The 25,805-nt window shown below is 41.7% G+C and overlaps 1 pseudogene; it reads right to left on the bottom strand.

The window, feature by feature from the left end:
• LOC137246349 (GDP-Man:Man(3)GlcNAc(2)-PP-Dol alpha-1,2-mannosyltransferase-like) overlaps positions 1-23,736 on the bottom strand; it is a 104,119-nt pseudogene extending 80,383 nt beyond the window's left edge.
• Between the last annotated feature and the right edge of the window lie 2,069 nt (positions 23,737-25,805).

Raw genomic sequence — 25,805 nt, 5'->3', positions numbered from 1 at the left:
AAAATACTCATTAACACCTTTGATTTGATACCCATATCGTACAAACAAAGTCTAGAGTCACCCCTGGTCCACCTTGATTGCGATACCTCGAAAATGCGTCCACCTATAGAACTAAGGCCCACTCCCTCTTAAAATACTCATTAACTCCTTTCGTTTGATGCCGATATTGTGCAAACAAATTCTAGGGTCACCCCTGGTCCACCTTTATGGCGATATCTCGAAACGGCGTCCACCTATGGAACTAAGGATTACTCCCTTTTAAAATGCTCATTAACACCTTTCATTTGATACCCATATCGTACAAACGCATTCTAGAGTTACCCCTGGTCCATCTTTACGGCGATATCTCGAAAAGGCGTCCATCTATAGAACTTAGGTCCACGCCCTTTTAAAATACTCATTAATACCTTTCATTTGATACCCATATCGTACAAACGCATTCTAGAGTCAACCCTGATCCACCTTTATGGCTATATCCCTAAATGGAGTCCACCTATAGAACTATGGCCCACTCCCTCATAAAATACTCTTTAATGCCTTTCATTTGATACACATGTCATACAAACTTATTCCAGGTTTTCCCTCGGTTCATTTTCCTACATGGTTATTTTCCCTTATGTTGTCACCATAGCTCTCAACTGAGTATGTAATGTTCGGTTACACCCGAACTTAACCTTCCTTACTTGTTTCCTTTAAAAGTGGGTCAGTTGTTGTTGATGGCTTGCAGCTGGTTTTAAAAGCTTTGAAGCCTTTCAGTTTGGTCGCAACAAATCACTATTGGCCAACGAGTATATTAAATGAGCGGAAACTTGGCACTTTTTTGACGTTTTAGATGCGTTTGGAAACACGACATTTTTAAATTCAATAATATATAAATAAAGTTAAGGCGCGATAGCCTCTGAACAGATTTAAGGCCAAGCTTCTCTCCCGATTTGCGTCGTGCTCCTTTTTAATTTTTCCTGCAAACTGGCATATTTTATGCTGACTCCGAACAGCACCTGCAAGGCAAATGTGTTTCTACTGAGAAGCTTTTCATGGCAGAAATATACTGGGAGTGTTTGCCGAGTCACTGCCGAGAGGAGCGACCCCGCTTAGAAAAACTTTATTCTAATTGAAAAAATTTATTTCTAAAATTTAGAAGGTAATAAAAAGCTGACGAGGTGGCAAATGAGTATGCAACACTCGCTGAAACGACAATAGGCGTCCCAAAACGTTTGGGAGAAATAAAGAACAGACAGGAGCGGATATGTTCCATCAAGCAGAAAAGACGTGGACAAAAGCGCGGGCTACAAAATTTCTTAACTCATGTGCATAGCCTACGATATTAGACTCAAAAAGTGGTTCATACTTCTGAAGATAAAAGAGTTATGGCTCACGATGTACATGCTGACTGGACAGTGCCTTCTGACGTCACATGCTTATAAGTTGGGTCTCGTGTAGGCAGGTGTAGGAGCAGCAGGAAGAAAGGGTTGAGCACGTTCTGTGTTCGTGTTCTACGCTAGCCATGGCAAGGTTCCAGCCATTAGGGGCGCCAGAGTTGACAGATCATGGGGCAGCAATTGAACTGGGTCCTAGAAGACTTCTAAGATTTGCGAAGAGGACGGAGCTATTCTATAATAAGTCCTGGCACATGATTGGGGTTATTCCGTTTGGTCGTCAAACAAATTCTGGTAACACTGTGGACACATTCAGTCTATGCGAGGTCTTTATTGACCGGCCAGTTCAACCTAACCACGATTCTGGTGCATATAATGAGTAGTTTGTCAACAGGTATGTGGCTGATGCAGAGACTGGTAATTGGCATTTCGTAGAACAACGTCGTGTTAAAAATACCAATGGCCTTTATGAACAGAACTCTAACTAGTTAGAATTTTCGGCAAACTAGGATTCTTCTAGTATTCAACTAGCTGTTTTGACTACAGACTGCTTTTTTGTTCGTTATATGCAAATAATTTGCTCTATGTTGCATCAAATTTTAATCGTTGTATATACCGCAATAAATAAAATATTGACCACAAAACACATGGCTTCGTAACATTGGTTAACTCTTCTGTTTAAAATTTGGTGGAATATAAATAATAAAATACCATACTAATTTGTGTTGCTCTCTATGAGTTGTGCAATCCTCATTTATTGATTGGTATGCCATGGCGTATGTGCAACATTTGGTGTATTGGTTGATTAGGGTGAAATGTTCAGGATATTTATGTATGTATTAACGTAAAATTATTTATGTGCCATTACGTAACAAACGTACCACATTAATAGAGCACGTTGAATAGCAGAAGAGACCCTTCAAACTGGATAAAAAAAGGTATTGCCTAGCGAACCCTATTCAGAGTTTGAAGTGTCCAATAAATCAAAAGGATTCAAAAAAAAGTTCCACGTAATATTAGTTTTGTTTCATCCTACAAGTTAAAATAAAATCGAGGTCTAAATTTGGGTTGAAGCGAGCATTTTATAAAGTTTGAGCACATATCTGAAGGTATCTCTTGGCAGTTCGGAGCGCGGTGTTTTGACAGGCCTACAACTTCCTTCAGTGTGTTCTTTTAGGCTTGTCCACCATATTCGAGACGCGTAGCACACAAACGGCTGGCCAATTGCTTTGTAGGTGGTTAATAAGAGCTGTCAGCTAGCGACTTTATGACTTTGATACGGCTCTGAACTTAAGATACAATAGCGGTTACATACTCGCCAAAATATAGGGCGTCGGACAGTTGGTAGGGTAATGCCGGTATTTGCCATGTCCACGTCGTAAATATGTGATAAACTGGAAAAAACTTGCGAAAGAGTTGCTATTTTTACAGCAAATCTTAGAAGATCCACGACCTGTTCTAAGTATAGTGTAGTCATTAACGTAGGAAAGAATGGTAACTCCTTCTTATGGGGGAAGGAAGCTTCGATATGTAAAAATTTAACAAAAATGGGGTTGAACACCATCATGCGGCATAACCTTGTTTTATTCTTTTTAATTTTGATATACGCTTCTGCAGTCCGATATTTATTTGAGCGTTTTTTGAACGTTTTCAGAAACGCTTACTTTTACTAGAAAAGTAGTTAAGAACTGGCCACTCTTTCGGATCCGGTCATTTTCTCAAACCCGGGTACTTTTTCAGTTCAGGTAAATTTTTCGAATCTGAGTGCTTTATTAAGTAGTATTTTTCGAATCAGAATTTCCAGAACCGGGTGCTATGTAGTTTTCGAAAACCATGCTACTGTTTAAAAATCTTATGTTTGAGCTGAAATAAGGGAGCATGATGATTTCAAGTGTCTTGGCTACTGCCGAGAGGAGATCTATCGGGTGATATGAATATCCTTCGTTGCCTGGTTCCCAGTATTCAAAAGGGGTACAAAACTCCCCATTTTGCATTTTTCAAGGATGACGAATGTGAGCAGAGACAGGTTGAAGACTAACGCCAGGTAACTAGGGAAAAGTGATCAAAATGTTGCTATTTATTTGAGGGCATGGCTCCGCCCTTTTTCATTTAATTTGTCTAGAATACTTTTAATGCCATAATTCGAACAAACATTTACCAATTTTTGTGAAATTTAGTAGGGGCATAGACTCTATGACGATAACTTTTTTCTGTAGAAATGGGCGAAATCGGTTGGAGGTACGCCCAGCTTTTATACACAGTCGACCGTCTGTCCTTCCGCTCGGCCGCTAACACGATAACTTGAACAAAAATCGATATATATTTACTAAACTTAATTCACGTACTTATCTCAACTCAATTTATTTTGGTATAAAAAATGTCCGAAATCCGACTATGACCACGCCCACTTTTCGATATCGAAAATTACGAAAAATTAAAAAAATTTCATAATTGTATACCAGATATGAAAAAAGGGATCCACCTTTATGGCGATATCTCGAAAAGGCGTCCTCCTATAGAACTAAGGCCGACTCCCTTTTAAATAATCATTAACACCTTTCATTTGATACCCATATCGTACAAACACATTCCATAGTCACCCCTGGTCCATCTTTAAGGCGATATCCCGAAATAGCGTCCACCTATAGAACTAACACTCACTTTTAAAATATTATTTAATACCTTCTATTTGATACCCATGTCATACAAACACATTCCAGGGCAAGGTAACGTCAACAACTAAGAAAAGCGTGATTTCAATTAGAAAACAAGTTCTTCTAAGTGGGGTCGCCGGGGCTTAAGATACTTGTCTTGGATATCATACGTGGTTGCAGGCTCTGGATCAGGGACCGTTATCAGCCTTAGACGGGCCATAGTGACGAATTGTCACGCGTCATAAGCTATCACGTCCTGCGCGGGGTGCCCCTGCTTCAACTGGCGGATCTAGAGAGGAAAACTCGATAAAATCCTCACCCCTGAGTCATTGTGCCGAGCTCAGGTGAGAGAGGACTCTGTTAAGTTGCAAGATCGGTAAACATCGTTGACGAACTGGACTATATAGGCTTTTGGTTTTGACTTTGGGCTGGTAGGTTCGGTATTCTGCCACTTTCGTAGGTCGGCGTGAAACCATATCGAAACGGGTGGTAGACTAATGCCTGCCCACGTCCCGTTAAATCCGTGGGGGCCTCAGGGTACGTTCCGGCTCCGTCGCCGTTAAGTTAGCGGTGTAGGTGTTGTTGAAAATTTTCCCGCTTTGCGTCCGGTCCGGCTATGAACGCATTACCCATAAGGTAATACGTCAACCCTCGCGTTACCTCCCTGCGTGGCATAGATAACCACGGGACCGTCGAAAGGTGACTACACATTAGGCTCCGGATATCGGACTTGAGGGAGGACTACTTAGAATGGAAACGACCAATAAAAATAATAAGGAGGGTAGGAGTGACTGCGAAGGTCGTCATGGTTCAAGGGAGGCGACAGGCGCGGAGAACGCTCCGAAGCAGATCGCTGGCAGCCGGGAAAACTCCCGGCGGATCAAAAGGGCTGATCAGATGGATCAGTGCAGAGGTTTGGGTTCAAACCACGTAGGTGCGGGTAGTTCGGGTAGTGGATGGGGGGGGGGGGGGAGGGGTCGAAACCGACACCCAATGCAAACCCATATGGGGCTGTGACTGTGAAAGGGAGAGGTCCAGCGAATGCGACGGACCATCCCATCACCAGTAAGGAGGCCCTGTCGCGAGGAGCTTTCACAAAGGGAGCCCTGGGTCGAAGCCTGTAAGGAAAGGTAGGCGATCGACGCCGCGTAGGAAAGCTCTGGGTGATCGGCGCCTGGCCGAGAGCGCTACGGCGGTGGAGCGCTATGGCGGAAGGGATGCAGCTCAGATTTCTGAGAAGCATGCCCGCACTCTGGAGTGGACCAGGAGCGTCGTAGCTGGCGACGATCACACACCGGTGTCGAACGGTGCGGCTAGCAGCAGGGTTTGGGGGCTAGGAAGCGGCAACGATCGGATGAGCAGAATGCCTCAAGGTCAAAAACAGCCCGAGGAGGTGGGGACACACTTGCCTTTAACGAAATCGTTAAACGAGCGGGCTCCATCACCCTCGGTGTCCTGGATAAGAGTAGGGAGGATGGTGCCATCTCCCAAGAGGAGTGGCTGTGTGTCGCCAGCGCCAAATCAGCGGCCTATATGACCGTCGTTTGGAGATCCCATGTCCGCGGCCATGCTTCGAATACTCGGGATGGTATCATGGATTTAGATTGATTATTTGTGCTGACAAGCGGTCGGCCTGTATCTTTAAGAGAATAATTTCTCTGGTTGGGGAGGTGTGCAAGGGAGCTGGGATCGAGGCGGTGGAAAGGAGGGATCCCCACCATCGACCGAGGGCTAGAGTATGGTTGCCAGCCGGACCCTGTCAGAGTTGATGCGGTACTGCAACCCGAACCTTCCGACGCCTAATTGGAGGGTACGCTGATTCTGCTAAAAGCAGAGTCCACCCGTCATCTCTTTGATATGAGGGGGTTTATCTCCTATGGTATCGAGCCTGAAGCTAGTACCCATGGCTGTGGTTCCTGACCCCGCTAATTCGGACAGCGAAAACAGGGTTGACGTCTCGTTAATGGCAGGGTCTGTCATCAGCGTTGGTCGTCTGACTGATAGGGCAGAGGAAGAGCTCCTAGACTCCGAGGGCAAGTCATCGATAGCGGAATACGTCATCAGTGTAAATCGTCTGTTTCGTGGGGAGGAGTATTTCCTAGCGTCCGAAGGCGAATCCGCCAAAAATCCGTCAAATCATTCTTCAGCACTCTAGAACGGCTGTGGGTGGTCTCGGCATACATTGCATTAATCTGTGGCAGGGGGCGATCGGAAAGGTTGGGGGGAGGGTTCTTTTTTTCAAGAGCTTAATGTCAGCCGCAATTTTAATTTGGATGATCACTGCAGTGTCTTCCAAGCGGAAGTTGCTGCGATTAGGGAGGCGGTTGATAGAACGCTATCCAGTGTTACTACGGTTAGAGAATTTAACATCTATTCTGATAGCCAAGCAGCTATCAAGGCCTTGAGCTCAACTATAGTGCGATCGAAAGTACTCTGGGAGTGTCTGACCTCGCTTGCGATTGCATCGAATTATTTTACAATTAAGATAATCTGGGTCCCGGGGCATAGTGATATCACGGGTAACTGTCTAGAGGATCTCTTAGCCCGCATCGGCATAACTGAACCGAATGGAGATGGCTGTAGGATCTCGAAATTCCGCTGGCCATCTGTGGTTTGCTCCTCCATAGCTGTGCCTCGGGTCAGCTCAGCAAACGTTGGGCGGACACCTCCTCTTGCAGGGTTGCAAGATATTTCTTGCCGAGAGAGGATGGTAGGAGGTGTGATGAAGTACTTGGGCTCACTAAGGCTTACCTATCGATGGCCATTGGCGTTTTGACAGGGCACTTTTCCATGGGTATCCACGCGGTCCGTCTCAATATACTGGAAACTCCATCCTGCTGCAACTGTATGGAGGATGATGAGGTGGAATCATTAAATCACTTTATGCTTGGTTGCCCAGCTTTTGCCAGAATAAGGCGAAAGGACTTCGGTCGCGACTAACTTGGATCTCCTGAGGATTTATCCATCGGTATTATTCGAACTTTATCGTTGCTACCCAATGATTCGCTAAGTAACTATATCTACGTCACCGTTATTTTATTTTATTGTATGTGGTATCACAACGTCCAAGTGAGCTTCCCATATCCGGGTAGCTACCACCAAACCTAACCTAAGCGGGTCGCCCTTGGCAATAGTTTGCAAACCCTCCGAGTGTATTTCTGTCGGCATTAAACATGTAGGTACCGTCCCTCCGATTTGTAGGAAAAACTAAAAACAACCACAATGTAAATTTGAGGTTACATTTAGGCGGCCCCGATTCTGAGGGTTTTCAAAACACTTTGAGATCCAGCGACAGCTTATGCCAAAGCAAAATCATAGTTTGGTAAAATATCAGCTCTTTAAAGCTCTGGAAAATTTTCCATATTCATAACGCCCATTTTGTAATCATATTTTGACTTAACCATAGATCTGTGTATACTGGCATCGGTTATTGGTGCCTTAACCTAAAATATGTGATAACTTCACGTAAAAGAAAATGTAAAAAATTTCGAAACGAAAAATATAATCTCCAACATGTGAATAAATTCGTCAGCGCGAAAACTTACAGATTATGGTTATGGGTGACAACCAATTTGGTTGGCTATGGTATCGTTAAGACTAAGGCGTTATTCTATGACTTCAATAACCGATTAAGTTGACTTCCATAGAGTTGGTTGCATCAGATGTTTTACACGGAGTTTGCAGGGCCTCAAAATAGTTGTTCCGTAATTTTCTTTCTATCTCATGATCTATTCATGCACGTGGGAACTTTACAGTAGTGATCAAACTTTGGTCTCACAATTTAAGGCATAAAATCAAAAATATTTATTTATTCACAATCATAATATTTTATTTGTAAATGATATATAAAACAAATATCTCCAGTTTGACTGTTGAGTAGAATGTCACCATAGCTCAACTGCTGTTTCGAAAACGACCTATCTCAAAATGTTTCGAAATTCGGTGTTCTGTCGTAAGTAAGGGTGATATTCCACTCAACAGTGAATTTATAATAACACCCTTTCAGATGTATGGCGACTCAAAAATGCTTTAATTCTTACATCTGTTAAATTTGTAAATAAACCCGGAACACAGATCCCATCAGCAATATAGTATGCCACCGCACAAAGATGGTTATCCACAAGCGCCCCTGCTCCATCTTCTCCATAACCCAGTGAGCTTCCACTACATCCAGCACAAATGATTGTGTTTGGTAGAATAATAGTATATGTATTTAAGTAGTAGCGGCGGCAGTTATCCCCTTTTATTATAGGCATTTTAGTAGTTCTGAGAAATTCACTATTAACTCTATTAACTTGACTATTTGAACCCCATCCATTAACTTTCAAATCCATGTCCGGCTGTAATACGGTATTGCAAGGCGGAACAGGATTTATATTAGGACCGTCAAAACCGAAACTCACTTTAGCCACAGCTACTTCGTAAAGCATTGATCTTCCATTACACCGTGGATCACAAAATACCCTGCCCACCTCGCGTTTTTGACCAGCGTCTCTACCTGCTCCTATATCATCTACACCAGCTATAAGACTGTCTTCGGCTGTGCCGAAGACTTCATACCTTTCATGAAAGGGGCTGAACGACAATCTTATCCCAACCGTAATATCCAAATTATCGGCGGTATAAGATATGAAATATATAGTGAACAGATGTGCATGCCTAATCGATTTTTAAGATAAATAAAAAATAAACAAGTAGAGGTGTCTAAGTTCGGGTGTAACCGAGCATTATATACTCAGCGTGAGCTTCAATTGTTCATTTCAACATTTAACAACTGGCCCCGCCCGTTTAAAAGAAAAATGTCTCCACATTTCCCCTTAAAATAAAACTTGATAAGTGAAATATCATTGATTCAAAATTATTTTTTGCTAAGTTATAGCTTATTATTCTAGTCTACGACCCTTTTAAACTTGTTTTATATCTAAGTTGCCGTGGTCTTGAACCGATCCCGTCCATTTTTACTAGAAATATTTTCTGCTATAAGTAAAATATGTGTACACAATTTCATTACGATATGTTAATTTTTCTTCGAGTTATGGCTCCCGAAACATAGAAAATTGCTTAGTCATAAGACGCCCATTTTTTTAAATTTTAAGTTCTTTCTATTTATTGTTATAAATCCACTTGGGAAATGAAACACCATTGATATAAAGCTCTTTTTGCAAAGATATAGCTTATTTTATTCGTCCACGACCCTTTTAAAAATTTTTTGTATAAAAGTGGGCGTGGTCCTAAACCGATTTTGTTAATTTTTCTTCAACGCAATCCTTATAGTAAAGGCAACCTCTCTGCCGAATTTTGTTACGATAGGTTTAACGATTTTTGATTTATGATTAATAATATTTGTAAAATTGATTTTATCACAACTGGGCGGTGCCACGCCTATTTTAAATTTTTTTTTTTTTTGAAATTTTTATCAAGAGTCTCAATATCAGTCCACACGTCAAATTTCAACATTCTTGTTATATTATTTACTAAATAATCGGGTTTTGTGTGTTTTCCAAAATGTTATATATATAAAAAGTGGGCGAGGTTATCATCCGATTTCGCTCATTTTCAATACCAATCTATTCTGGGTCCAGATAAGCACGTGTATCAAATTTGGTGAAGAAATTTTTCTCAAGTTATCGTGTTAACGGGTAGACGGACAGACGGACGGACGGGTATGGCTCAATTCATTTTTTTCGATACTGATGATATTGATATATGGAAATCTATATCTATCTCGATTCCTTTATAAATGTACAACTAACCGTTATCCATTCAAAGTTAATATACGCTGTGTACAAAGCACGCTGAGTATAAAAATATGTAGGTACTTTGTGTGAGGATGCATACTCTCACGTTTTTTTGTGGCCTGCATGAAATAGCTTTGCCCATAAATCACTTATCTAAACAATATATGCCGCAAACGTAAGCATTCGGTGAAGTTTGAAGCTTCGACCTGATAAATTGAGGAAGATATGAAAAAAAATCCTCTTTACTGAAAAATCGGTTGTATGGGGGTTTATGTGTGGAATAGTGGTTCGATCCGCCCGGTTCCGATAAATGTCTAATTGGACACCTAAATATACCAACTAACCAAATTTTATCAAGATATCTCAAAAATTGAGAGACTAGTTTGCATACAAACATACAGACTGACAGACGGACATGGCTAAATCAACTCAGCCCTTCATCCTGATCATATCGGTATAATTTTTGGGGGGTCTATCTTTTCTCCTTTAATGACTTTTGAATTTTGAGACTCGTACAAACTTAATATACGATTTCATTTTCATGAAAGGTATAAAAAGCTTATAGAGCGTTTACACCTTCCCATACAAATTTTCTGATATATGAACCTAATGAGCCCATTTAATTAATAACTATTGTTTAGGCCCAAGGCCTAACTTTTACTTGATTGACGGCGCCCCTCCCTAACGTTTTAATAAGATTTCCAGCCACCCACACTCACGCCGCATTTGTGTGCATGCAAGCACATGCATGCGTTTCATACGCATGCACGTGTGTGTGCAGGTTGTCAGCACCCATGCACGTATATGTGGGGGCTGTTGTGTGTGTGGCTTTTTTCCCCTCCTTAATACCAGAGGACTTTTCCGCGGCTTAGCGGTTGTTCTCAACGGGATAACCGGCCTCTTTCTCGATTGACCGCCAACCAGCACACATCGCCCAAGATCGCCATCGTCACGTTCAACACCAAGGTAATATTGTATCCACTCTATATTTCCTAACACTCTTAATAAAACATTATTATAACGAGGAAATCCTCTGTGCGTTTGTTTCTTTTATTTCTTTTGAGCGAACCATCCACTCCAAGATCGACCCGTGTGCGCCTACCCATTGCCGGTTTCAGACGCACCCAGGCCGAACATTGGTCCTTACTCCCCGAAAAAGGAACTAAAAGCACCTACAAATTACAGTCCACAACGCAGCACAATTTTGCCTAATAAAAATTTATTTGCCACCAATTGCTGACAAGGAAAAAGTTGGAGCTTTTATATTAGACAAATACCAGAGCCACAGCACATTTTGCCTACAAAAAATTTGTTTGCCACAACACATATTAGCAGAGCCACCCGAGCCACAGCACAAAGAGAAGTAAGTTTATATTTCTTGCCACTTTTTATAAGCTTTTATTTACTTTCACTTTTGTTGTCTGTAATGGAATCTTGCAAGTTAAATTTTATACACTTCCCGGTGTCCGATTGAGTTGAAATTTTGCACACATGTATAACTCCGATGACAATGCAATATTACTTTGTTAGAATTCGATAAATTAATCGATAACACAGTTATCGGTAAAGATTTGTATTTACTTTGGCATAACAGCCTAAGTCCCATACAAACACGCCGGTACCTATCCGTGGATTGTGATATTTGGACGTGGTGAATCACGTGTCTCGCGTGGTGAATCTCATCGCTTGCGAAAAGCGGAGACACAACCCTCTGTTGTATTTCTGTGTATAACCAACATAGCTGAATTTTTAAGGCTGTTTAACCCTGTAATCTTTTCTGTAATTTATTTTGCTTTTGGAAAAATTACCTATTTGAAAACAGCTGGCTGAAAAATATTGGCATAACAGCTTAAGTTAAATCAAGAATGGAAAATCTTTGGAAAATTTGAGCAGATGTGGCAATTTCGCGCGTCCGTTGAGCGAAATATTGACAATCTGCTGATCATCGCTAAGAAATTAGCGACATTCCATCAACTAAGCAGCACTTTAGAAATACTACTGTTATTATTTGGCCGCTCAAACACACAAATATTAATTGTGCATTAAATCTAAAATATACAAATACACCATAATAATTTACACGGCCAAAGCCATAATAATTCACGCGGGTCATCAATTCTTTCTCTGATTCAAAATCTGAACTACCAGCGCTACCGTCAACAGCTCAGTGTCATCACTGCCAGTAGCGCCAATAACACCAAACTCGTGCCTGACACACAAAAGTCGTTTCACTCAATAGCGCAAGTAAAATGTACTACGCACTCACTACTAAGAAGCGTCAAAAATTCGCTTGGAGTAATTTCGTCAATGAGCTACCATTGAGCTGGCACCGCATTGGCGCTGGCGCCATGCAATTTACATCACTAAAATTGCGCGAATGCCCAGGCTCATGACTTCAATACTTATATTTACAATGCTTTAAACTTTAAATACACCTCTGAAGTTGCTGCGCATAAAATGTGTACTAATAAATTCCAATACGCATTATACGCAGATGTAACTGATATATGTGTTTTTGTTTCACCCCCTATACTTATATTTAAAGCTTTTATAAGAACAAGCTTCTATTACTTGTTAATAAAACGAACTAAAAAGTAAAAAATAAAATTAAAGAAAAAAAAACTTTTTTAAAAATAAGCTTTTATTATTTTGGTTAATAAAATTAACTAAAAAGTAAACAATAAATTGACTCTAAAGAAATATAACACTTTATAAGTTCATTGTAAGCTTAAACGATAATTAGGCTTTTTCGTCTGCGACAAAAAAATTCTATATTATACATAATTATATATTTTTAACATTAAAACTTTACACCTAAATTATTAAATCTTACAGTTTATATCACAGTCCTAATTGTTCTAATAAAAGCGTGTTACATTGCGATAGCAAGAAAAGGAGATCCTAAATGTTCTTAATTATACCATCAAAATTTAACACGTTTTTTATTAGAACAATTAGGACTGTGATATAAACTGTAAGATTTAATAATTTAGGTGTAAAGTTTTAATGTTAAAAATATATAATTATGTACAATATAAAATTTTTTTGTCGCAGACGAAAAAGCCTAATTATCGTTTAAGTTTACAATGAACTTATAAAGTGTTATATTTCTTTAGAGTCAATTTATTGTTTACTTTTTAGTTAATTTTATTAACCAAAATAATAAAAGCTTATTTTTAAAAAAGTTTTTTTTTCTTTAATTTTATTTTTGAGTGTTGTTTTTTTTTTTGCAAAATAAAGAAAAAAAAAACCCGTGAAGTGCGCGAAAAATTGAAAGTAAAAGTGAAAACAGTGAAGTGATTTAGTGAGCACCACTTTATTTTTCTAATTTCAAAGGTTAAATCACTCGGTTTGTTAGCATTTATTTTCAGTCCTTGTGATTATCTGGTCTATCCCCCCACCAGTGGTAAGGTTTTCCAGACACAACACAAGGAAGAGGGCAACCTAACCTCACTTTCCGCGCCATACTAAATAGGTTTTTGTTGTTTTTTTTTGTACTTCACAAACACGAAATTAAGTTCACTTTAATTAATTAATCCGGTGCTCACTTCACTTTTTAAACACTTTTTACACTTTTTTGGCGCTTGTTTTGCAATATCGCACGCATTTTTTTTTCACTTTCACCAAAATACAACCATTATTTGTGAAGGTGGCGAGTGGTCCCCTTTTTTGTTGTTGCCGCTGAGACAAAAAGTCTGTAAATTAAACCTTTTTTCTGTTGTCGCTGCTGTGACAAAAAGTCCATAAAATAAACCCTTTTCGTTGTCGCTACCAAGACAAAAAGTCTGCAATAAACAAAATAAATAATAAACTCGAAGTTCAATAGTTTTTATTTAGGGCTGGGCAGGCATATTAACTCAGAAGAGTTCTATTTTTCTAATCGGAAATTTTCTCGTTAATAAACGTAAATAAAACAATGGAAACCTACATACGTTTAGCAGAATCAATCGCAGAGTTTGATAAAGATTACAGCCTTATTCCGGAGAGCGACCATAGCAAACACACCCTTGCAATACAGCAGGAAGAGTTGCGGCTCTTGTGGAAGAAGGTAAAGTCTGCGTTTGATTCGCTATTGGGATCTGATGAGGTGTCAGCGGATGACGTTATGGCGATCAGAAAGAAGCAAAAGGCAGCATATGCAATCTACGTGCGATGTTCAGCGTCTATATCTGCTGAGGCAGAAAAATACAAGAAGGATGAAAAGAACGTCAACCCTGAGCAAGAACCTCATGCGCATAAAATTCGCCTCCCTGCTTGCGACACGGAAGTTTTTAAAGGGGATTATCTGTCTTGGCCAACTTTTCGCGACCTTTTCACGGCAATTTATATAAACAATTCCAGCTTGAAAGGGGTGGAAAAGTTATTCCATCTCAACAACAAAACGCAGGGCGAAGCAAAAGATATCGTTAAAAAATGCCCCCTCACAAATGAAGGTTTCGAGATAGCCTGGAAAAACTTGTGTGAAAGATACGAAAACAAACGTATCTTAGTTAACACACAACTACAAATTTTATTTAACTTAAAAAAAGGTAGAAAGTGAGTGTCGCAGTTCAATAAAAAAGCTGCAAAATGATATAAATAATTGTATTTCGTCCCTCAAATGCCACAAAATTGACACTTCCAATTGGGATGCAATCCTGACTTATCTCTGCTCAACCAAGCTACCAGAGAGCACGTTGGCTCTATGGGAGCAAAGTATAGACCATAAAATGGACATATCCAAGTGGGAGGATATGGATAAATTCCTGTCTAATCGGTTTCAGACACTTGAAACAGTGTCTGGTTTTACAGGGCATGCCACTTCGAAAGTGCAAAAACCAAACGCGTCGCGACAATCAACAGAACCCCCTACGAAAAGACTTGGTGCCTTTCAAACAAAGGTATCCAGACCGACGTCAAAGGCAATGTGTAAAATGTGCAAGTCCGCAGAGCACAGATTACGAAACTGTTCACGCTTTTGCGAGTTAACCCCTCCAGAAAGGATTAAATTCATAAAATCTACAAGTGGTTGTCTGAATTGTCTATCCCCAGGACACACAGTGACCAGATGCACCAGTTCCTACAACTGCAAAACGTGCCACTCTCTTCACCATACGCTCCTGCATGCGGATACCCTGCAGAAAAACACCACCTACAACCCGCCCCAAAACTCCTACGATAATAGGCCCTCTACTTCTAGACAGGCATTAGCGAGACAGGAAAGAGAAAAACCAGGTTCAAACGGGAACAAAAATGTGACATCCTGTCATACGAATTCCAGCACAGGTGTGCTATTAGGAACTGCTCGCGTACACATTCACCATAATGGTACCGACTTCTCCGCGCGGGCATTAATTGATTCAGGGTCTGAATGTTCCTTTATAACTGAAACACTGAAACGCAGAATCGATTTGCCAGCGAGGAAAATGCATGCCCAAGTTTCAGGCATCACAAATGCGGTGTCAGCTCAGGTGAAAGAGGCATCCAAAATTGAATTACGTTCACCAGTGGATGCTTGCTTCAGCCTGACTACACCCGTTTTAGTCCTAACCAAACTCACTGGGAATCTTCCATCCTGCCATATCAACGCCATGACTTTGCAGGCATTCCCAGACTTGGTGTTGGCAGACAAGAGGTTCTACATCAACGAAGACGTAGACCTCATACTTGGAGGAGACATATAACCCCAAATTATACTGAGCGGTCTGAAAAAGAATGTACTAAATACACTTTTCGCCCAAGAGACAGTGTTCGGTTGGATACTAACCGGTCGCATCGAAGCACCGAGTCCAACGAAGAGCATCATGTCATTTTATAACGAGGTTGCATTGGACAACCAATTAAAAGCTTTCTGGGAGATAGAAAATGTTCCCAAAAATAAAATGCTTAATGAAGAAGAAAGGTATTGTGAACAATTATTCAAGGACACAACAAAACGTGATGAAAGTGGAAGATATACAGTCTCGCTACCATTCAGGCAGGATTACCCTGAGAATATTAAATTAGGACCGTCCCTAAAGCGCGCATGTTCACAATTCTTCAGAAATGAGGGGCGATTACTGAAAAACCAAGATTTAGGAAAAGAGTATGTTCGGGTGTTGGCAGAATACGAAACACTTGGACATATGAGAAAAATTAAGAATAATATACCATCCGACGATTCGGATAATTATTTCCTGCCCCACCACGCCGTTGTAAAAGCGGAAAGTACCACTACCAAGGTGCGCGTCGTCTTCAACGCCTCAAGTCCGACGGCAAATGGCATTAGTCTAAACGACATACTCCACCCAGGTCCAGTACTCCAAGCAGACTTGCCTATTTTAATTTTACGTTGGCGACTGTATCGCTTTGTCTTTAATAGTGACATCGAAAAGATGTATAGGCAAACGGATTGTCCATCGAACATCCCCCAACGAACCCATCAGTCTTTACGAACTAAAGACTGTCACCTTTGGTGTAAACTGCGCCCCCTACCTCGCGATACGGTCACTTCTACAATTGGCTGATGATGTAGAAAATACGCACCCAATAGCATCGGGTATATTACGAGAAAGTATGTATGTCGACGACGTTTTATCTGGAGGGCATAAAATAGCGTCAACTATCAAAGCAAGGAACGAGATTCGCGAAGCATTACACTCAGCTGGCTTTCCATTGCGCAAGTGGACATCGAATTGTGAGGAAATCCTTCAGGACATCCCCAAAACGGATCTGCTCAGCGAGGACTTCCTAGCGTTTGAAGAGGCTAGCTCGGTGAAGGCACTCGGAATACGATGGAACGCGCATTCAGACATGTTTTACTTCACCGCAGGAGTTTTAGAGAATGGCGAGAACATCACCAAACGCGCAATCCTATCCGCTATAGCCAAACTTTTCGACCCTTTAGGCTGGCTTGCACCAATGGTCATAGTAGCAAAAATACTAATGCAGAACATCTGGTTAGAGGGCACCGGGTGGGATGAACCTGTCTCCCCAACTACCTTAGAACGGTGGGAAAATTTCACCCAACACTATAGCGAAATAGATAACATTAGGATACCGCGGTGGGTAAATTTTTCACCGGAAGACGACATAGAAATCCACGGCTTCTGTGACGCTTCCGAGAAAGCATATGCGGCAGCGATATACATGCGCGTGAAAAGAAACGATCAGGTTTTCATACACTTACTTTTAGCGAAAACCAGAGTAGCTCCAGTGAAAACCATCTCGCTACCACGTTTAGAACTATGCGGCGCCGTGCTGCTTGCAGAAATCATGGAATCAATATTCCGAAACATTCATCTGGGACCAGCAAAAGTTCACCTCTGGACGGATTCAACCATCGTACTCGCATGGATAAGAAAGCCGCCATGTTCCTGGTCAACCTTCGTCGCTCACCGAATCACTAAGATCATCGATATGGTCGGTAGCAAGGACTGGCTTCACGTGGACTCGGAATCTAATCCAGCGGATCTAGGAAGCAGAGGACTACTTGCATCAGAGTTGGTCAACAATTCGTTGTGGTGGCAGGGAGCTTCTTGGCTGCAAGAAGACAATTCCTACTGGCCTGCACAAGAGCCCGACTATAAAACGTCCGTTGAGGAGAAGAGGGCACAAACATATGCCACGACAAGGGTAGATCATGTAGATATTCTCGACCGATTCTCAAATTTGCACAGGGCTTTAAAGGTTCTATCCTATGTTAGGAGGTTTTATAAAAGAACTCACCCAAGAACAAAAGCCTCGTTCCACGAAAAAGCGTGTATAATCTCAGCCGATGAGATTAAGGCAACGACTCAAGCATTAATACGAGTCTGCCAGAAACAGTTTTACGGGACAGAATATTTAAAATTGAAAAATAGGGAGCCTATCGATCGAAAGAGTGAAATACTGTCACTCAACCCATATATCGACAAAGATGATATTATTAGAACAGGGGGGCGCCTAGGGGCGTCAAAAGACATGTCATACAACGAGCGTCATCCGATCATCTTGCCTTACAAGTGTAGGCTGTATCGCCTTACAGTTATGATGGCTCATCATGACTCCCTTCATGGCGAGAACCAGCTCATGCTCCGTCTCATCCGAACCCAATACTGGATACCGAATGTCAAGACCATGATCAGAGCCATCATCCACAATTGCAAAACCTGCATTATTCACCGAAAGCAGGCACAGTCCCAACTTATGGGGACCCTTCCCTGCGAGCGGACTACTTTTACCCGCGCGTTCACCAATACCGGGGTAGACTTTGCGGGGCCTTTCGACATCAAAAGCTACCGCGGTAGGGGATGTCGACTGTCAAAAGGCTACGTATGCCTTTTCGTCTGTTGTTCCACTAAGGCCATCCACTTAGAAGCCACTAGTGACCTTAGTACCCCAGGCTTCCTCCCGGCCTTTTCGCGTTTTATCGCGAGAAGAGGATGTCCGAAGAACATCTACTCCGACAATGGTACGAACTTTGTCGGAGCTTCCAGATCTCTACGATCGGAATTCAAAGCCTTTCTGGCCGAAAGCCGAGACAAAACAGTCTCAAAGTACAACCATCAAGCATTAAGGTGGCATTTTATTCCCGCCGCTGCTCCACATATGGGCGGCTTGTGGGAGGCGAGAGTGAAGAGCTTCAAAAGCCACTTCAAAAAGATCGCATCCCCCATAAGTACACCATGGAGGAGTTCCAAACCATTTTGTGCAGGATTGAGGCGTGCCTCAACTTGCGCCCACTCAGTCCAGGGTCGAATGACCCAACGGATCTGGAACCACTAACCCCAGGACATTTCCTCACCGGCAGGCATCTTCTGGCGCCGCCAGAACCGGATGCGAACGAAAGCCCTGCCTCCATGCTAAATAGATGGCAGAAGCTCAAGGCCCTCCATCAAACCTTCTGCCGGCGATGGAAAACCGAATATTTATCCGAACTCCAAAAACGAGTGAAGTGGAAGCATCCCAAGGAAAATATAAAAGTGGGAGATCTTGCTGTCCTCAAAGAGGACAATTTATCTCCCAACGAATGGAGGTTAGGTAGAGTCGTCAACGTACACCCCGGCGAAGATAACCGAGTACGTGTAGTCGACCTCATAACCGAGAAGGGTCAAGTCAGACGACCTTTGGTCAAACTGATCCTTCTTCCCATGGAGACAGACTGTGAGAGAACTACGAGCTCCTCTTAACAATCCCTCCGTTCTTCCACATACATACCTCCTTTAAAAAAAAAAAATCAATAAAAATCAACTTCGTCTTTACATTTTCCAAAAATCAACCCCAGCCCTCGTTCACCCGGACCGCGCCAATCAATAACCTAACGCAGACCCGCTATCTGCCAAAGAACATAAAGGCCTTCGGCCTATTTTATTTACAATTTTCAAGAACCAACCCCAATTCACTCGTTATCCCATAACGAGGACAACAGAAAAGCCGACCGCAGAAGGGCGAACCGATCTGCCACAGAAAACGGAGGCATGCTCCGGCCCATTAAAATTTTTAAATTTTCAAAAAAAATATCCCACAAATTCACTCGCTCACCCCGAGCGAGGACACCAGAAATCTTCCCACTCACTCGTTCTCCCATATCGAGAATACCAGAACAACCCTAATGCAGATCCCCCATTTGCCGCCAAACACTAATTTTTAATTCTCAAAATCAAACCCCAATTCATTCGCTCACCCCGAGCTATGACACCAGAACCCTAACGCAGATTGGTTGTCTGCCACAGAACACGTATGCACTCTTCCAAATGCACGAGGCGAAAAGAAGTTATCAAAATCACAAAAGGAACATTATGGTCCATACGAGAAGATCGAATAAAACCCTTTTTCATATGTATGGAAGTTGTTCCCCAGAATTGAGGAGAATTCTTTGCCTATAGCAGAATCAGTTCTCGTTGTTCGAGTGTTTATTATATTTGGCCGACTGCAGCCACAATCGCTTGGGCTCAACGTATTTAAAATTAAATTAAATTATAAAATGGCAAGACTGGGGCCCCGTGCAGACGGATGCGTTAGGTGACGTGCCCCACACTTGCACCAACACTTCAAGTGCAGGTTCCGATCTTTATTTAGACATGTGCCATACAATATGGTGCAGACGGATGCGTTAGGTGACGTGCCCCACACTTGCACCAACACTTCAAGTGCAGGTTCCGATCTTTATTTAGACATGTGCCATACAATATGAGTGCACAAATGTGATAAGGGGCGATAACCGCCGGAAGGATATTTAATGTCGAACTTTTCCTACAATTGCGTGACGCTCCTTTTCACTTATATGTAATAAGTTTATTTACCTCGAGTAGCTACCAAGTGCTCCAACCAAATTATAATATTTATCTCAAACTTCTAAAGCACAAAAAAATCAATATTATTGTACTCATCGAATGGATCCAAATTGTAACGTTTAGTAGCAGAGAAGAGCACAGGCTCTTGTGGAGTAATAGAAAATTTTGAGCGTAGCTCCTCCTATGAGATGCTTCCCGTCTCACTACCATCAACAAGTATATCACCTTCGGGATGTGTATGCGAGCTTTGCTAGCACCGGTGTCCTACTACCGCCACCTTCCAGCTGGGGTCAATGGTGATCTTTAAATTGTTCAACGTAGATGAATTGGTGGGACCATAACTCAACGTAAACTAGCTTGCAATAAACTAATTCAAGGTAAACAGGGCTGCGCGAAAAACAAAAAAGATGTAGCTGATGTTCCTAAACCTATTTTCGTCCCTTTCTTTTAATAATTCGTATAAAGTATAAAGTTTTCGTAAAAAGGCTACTTACTTAATGATCTCTTGCGCTGACGTCAAGATTTGGGGTTTATCGGCTGGTAGTATACGGTCGGGCTTTCTCAATACCACTATTGTCTTGATTGCTGGAGGGTAGAAAATGTTCTGATAATTTGAAAAAAAATTGTTGGCCAACCAATCCATTATGATTATCTTCGGTTCAAGAGGGACCGCTGATCTGAAATGGGAAGCGGAGTAAAGCGTGGATTTGCAAATGGACATAGTAACGCAGCTCTTTCATTTATACTTACACGTTTCCACCCCATGGCCCTAAAGCCCGATGATAAACTTTCACCCACAATCGAGGGATCTGCACATGCTGTTAGGGTCAAACCGGTTTTATAATATATACGCGTTCGTTTTCTTTTTTTTTTTGGGAAGATATCCCAAGGATCATTTTTCAGGCTCTAGGAATTTGTAGACTATGGAATAAATAAAGATTATCATAAACTAATGCTGACCCAATCGAAGCGCAGCTATTATATAACCAAATATACAACTCGCCTTCTGTATGACTAGAATAATGCATTTGAATCAAACTAAAGTCTTCAAAAGGCGCATATGCAAACAGTAAAAGATTTCGTTAATTTTGCAAATTATTATTCAACATGCTCACTGGCGCTATGCAACGTGCTGTGTAGTGAATGGCATACGGCTCGGATCTGCCGTAGTCGCTATTTTTAAAGTCCGAGCGTCCGTGAAGCACTACGTTTTGGCGTCGATGTCGACGGCGTTGCTTTAATACGCTTCATACCAGACATAGCGTATGGTATGCATGGTCGACGTTTCGGTGTAACTGGTGGAGTCTGAACTCTTTTGGTCGGCGTGCATAATGGCACTACGCTAATAGCAGTGATTGCTTCATCATCATCCACGATATCAGTCAATGACACTGAAGTCGTGCCAATTTCAGTAGTAGTAACAACAATTCCTTCTTCAGTATGATCAACATCTCCTAGTGTAGCAATGGCTGGTTCATTTAACGCCGTCTCGTTAAATTGTACCATTAAATTACGATGACTTATGCCAAAGTTGATGGCACAATGCCATCGGTAGCAACCCCACTATTCCGTTTTATATGTTCATATATAACTAAAGCAATTTGCAATTGTTGATCTGATAAGCTCTCCTATGTGAGATACGTAAACGCACTGGTCTATCCCAATCACTTGTGCTTTGTGGAGTTGGTGGTGTATCTATAGAATTTAGTATTTGTGGTTTCGACCGCAGCATAACCATCATTTCAATATACTTCAGCGGCGTGTAGTCATTAAAGCCAACACGTGCACTGGTATCAAATTCATTAGAAACACATAACACATCACGTTGAATTAAAATCATTGCACAGCATATTCGTATCAAAAACTCAAATCGGTATCCCATCCCACCGAGAAAATTTAATCCCAAATCCGAACATGTGGAAGTGCAAATTCCTGACAGCAACAGCTATGTACCACAAAGACGTCTCAATAATATCTAATAAGGGTCCTCCTGATCGATGCACAACCATTATTATACCAGCGGCCATACATTCAACAATGGCAATTCAAAAATGTTCATTCCACATTGTGTGAATTCCTATTCCTGCGTTTTTGATACAATTGAAGAAGCTCTTGAAAATTAACCTTTACGTTAAATTCCACCGAGCTTCCTAACATAGCTTGCAACTGAAGAAGGTGATCTTTTCTGGCCGGAATTGACCTATAGATATGATTACAATCTTATCTGGACTTTCATTACGAGTTAAGCTCTTAAGATCCTTTACTTCACATGGTGGATACACACGATGAGTCTTAAAAGGTACGCCCCATAAATCGCGTATGTGATTTTCAGTCCATGTGGATTTTACCATTATCGTATCGGAGTATCGTCCAGCCCATTGTATATATTTGCAAAAATTCGATAGTATATAACCTTGAGCCAGGTGATGAATGGGTTTCTAACCACGTAGGCTTGATTGTTATGACAATATTCACGTCGTTGAACACGCCGCCACAAAACCATACTTATTGTGGGATAATACACATAGCACCCGATCTTGCAGTTACCAATAAAACGGAACAAAGGCAACGTGAAAGTATATCCTGTGGTGTCTATATAAATATCAGGTGGAAATCGACAAAGAGATTCTAGCCCGAGAATACTGCATCCGAGACTTCGCCCCAGCAATGTGAAATACAGATACAATTTAGCTTCCACTAGACGTTTCAGATAAACGAAGCTTTTATTTTGTTTGTCAATATATAATATATATATATTGTCGTATTTCGCCTGTAGTGCTCGAACAGCACACCACAAAACTCGCTCGCCACCGCCCCCAGCATTGCAATATGGATGAAATATTCCTATATTCACAGGCCCATCACATGAATCTTTAAGTTTTGTTTTACAGCGCTGCAGCCAACTACGAAGGCTTAGCAAAAATATGGCAAACAGCACCGTAGCCGACACGAGTACCAGGAATATTGTTATAGCCATTAGTGTCAAAATTAAGAAATTAGGTTTCTATTTCCCCAAGTCAACTAGGAGAGGGATATCGTATACCTTTGATTTCGTCGTAGCGACCCAAAAATATCACAAAAAAAAAAAAAAAAGGGTCGTTGGTATTCAGCTCCACGATAGAAGTTCAGTGGGTTACGCCAAACTGTGTATTCGGGCAAGGAAAAAGTGCCCAGTATGGCTCGGGTATAGTGCCGCTGCCGTCGCGTATTTCTACCAATAGCGAAAGCATTTGAAAAACATAAGGCATAAATTCCAATATGAAACAGAAAATAATGTTTCTTCAAAGGAGCTAACTCCTGCTGTTGTGCCAACGATTTTATTGCCAGTGATAGCGTTTCAAAGAGATGCGGCCGTGATGGATTTTTGCAACCAAAACCTGCAAAGAAAAAAATCCATTAATAAATGTATAAGTGGACACCGCAAAAGTGTGACAACTGACAGCGCGGCCGACGCCGCAGTTGGAGCACCCCTTTTGAGATGCCGCCATCTAAAATTAGAACAAAATCCGATACAAAACAACCTTACCCAAGCGCTCCATGCCCCATGCCCATTCTCCACCTGAAAATAAAATAAAAGTAATTACTAATGAAAAAGAAAAAAAAATGATTTTATTTTTATAATAATAGAAAGAAAATATTACAGTTTACTTACCAACCTTACTCCATCATGTGTAAAAAATGAAAGAATGAATCAACGGAACAAATCTTTCGATTAATCCCGTTGGCTTCAATTCAGAGGAATTTACATTCTATGCACGGGTGTGTATGAATGTGCACACTTTTTTTTCTTTTCTCTTTGCTGCTAGTAAATATCTACCAGTGCACGGACTTTTTTAAAAGTCAAAATGTTGGGAAACAGGGAATGAAAATAGTAGTAGAAGTTTCATGGAAACAATAACTACGGTTTTATTGGTAACAAAAAATTCCCAATTCATCGTAAAACAAACAGCTCTCAAAATAAATCACATACCAAAACGTCTGACAACCACAACAATTTTCAAGGTACCAAAAATACTGCCACAAAATAACCGATTTCGGCAGGTTATCGTTTACGTAAAACTTTTTATTGTCGTTCAAACTCGTCACAAAAAAAAAAAAAAAAACTGCGAAAAAATAACGCAGTAAATACTCGCGTGCTCAGTTACTATATTTCTCTAATCAAAAAAATTCATTTCCTATTTAAGTTATTCACAAATTTGTCAAAATGGACTGATTTGGTCAGTATCGCCTCCTAATAGTAGTTGGGTGGGCGCGGCAACTCAATACTGTAATGCAGTATACGGTTTCAGTGCGAAAATACTGAAATATTGGTAGAATCTAGGGTTTGGTAGCAGAAGTCGTAAAAGTAGTGAAAATGAAAATGGGTCAAAAAGGTAGGTCAAGCTACCAATGCGATAGAGTCCGCGCACTGACTGCCCATATACTTGTACCAACGTATTTACATATATATGCCGAGTTTTAAATGTACATTGTATTAGGGATGCATAAAAAAATGCAAACGGGTACCCAAAAACCCGTTTCTGGAAAATCGGTATCGGAGCCAACTACCCTTCTGGAACCGTGCCTTTTGCTAAAGGCCATCAATAAAACAGGACTACAATAGTACTTGGGGAAAAGTTGAAGAAATAAGTGAAGGGCAATACAAAAAAAAAAAAAAATGATTCATTCTACAAATTCTTCTCTTCGTCCAAAACGAAGATTTTTTTTTTTACATAGCATACAATTTGCATATAATGCACGCCACATATGAATCTTTTTTTATGCAGCGACAGATGTTTCCCCTTATGCGCGCGCTAATAAAATTTCCCAAATCCCCAATAATACAACTAGGGACCACTCGCCCTCGCATTTTCGAGAATGACTCGACCCAGTCAAACATATTGCATTTCTTTCAGAAAAATGGGTCGCTTTGCCGCTATGCAACGAAGCGCTGCCAAGAACGTCATGCGTTATACGTCGGAATGCCGCGCTTATTTTAAGCAACATCCCATACGCCTGTGCCCCATCTTTCGGTCCAAAAAACCCGAGGAGCGCCTTTACTTAGCGATCCGCGGGAGCTCCTGTGAAAATTGCTTGGCTCTAGACCACCGCTCGAACGCGTGCCCAAGCCAAGGCCGATGTAAAAAATGCGCGAAAAACATCACACGATGCTTCACATCTCCTCGATTGATGAAGAGGAACAGCTCCTCCACGAAGCCCGCTCAAAGCCATGGAGTGTACAAGTTAAGGAGGAGCTGGAATCACCCCGTGAGCGGATTGACGACTCCATCTCGTTATATGCGTCAGATGCTGGAACGGAGACTGGGCCTCTTCGTCCAGCTCGAATCCACCGAACCGGAGCGGAGACTCGGTCTCTTCGCCCGAACACAACACCAGCAGCCAAATCGTATCGACCGCTTTTGCAGCACGAAAGGAAGCGGCTCCAGCACAACCCATCTACAGTCCAGCGCCATGTTCGTGACGGCCGAGCGGAGACTCGGTCTCTTCGCCGGCAAACTAAGGCCCCTCAACGAAGACAACCACCGCGCGATCGCAGAGCGGAGACAAGGCCTCTTCGCCTGCAACAACGACATCACACCCATCATCAACCACGAGATCGCAGTCACGGATCCAACTCGCTGCAGCTCACCACCGTGTCCGCCTTCCGGGCAGGGCTCCTAGCCCCGCATTCAGCTGCCACCGCCACCATGATACCGACGGTAGCGATCACCCCCACCGCGGTCGTGAAAATAGAAGCAGGGGGGCGGATACACCTCGTTCGCGCCTTAATCGACGGATGCTCCCCACCACAGTGATTGCGGATGA

This window comes from Eurosta solidaginis, chromosome 3 (genome assembly GCF_040869045.1).
Source record: "Eurosta solidaginis isolate ZX-2024a chromosome 3, ASM4086904v1, whole genome shotgun sequence".
NCBI lineage: Eukaryota > Metazoa > Arthropoda > Insecta > Diptera > Tephritidae > Eurosta > Eurosta solidaginis.
Note: the sequence above shows the minus strand (reverse complement) of the source record. Positions and strands in the feature narration are given on the sequence as shown.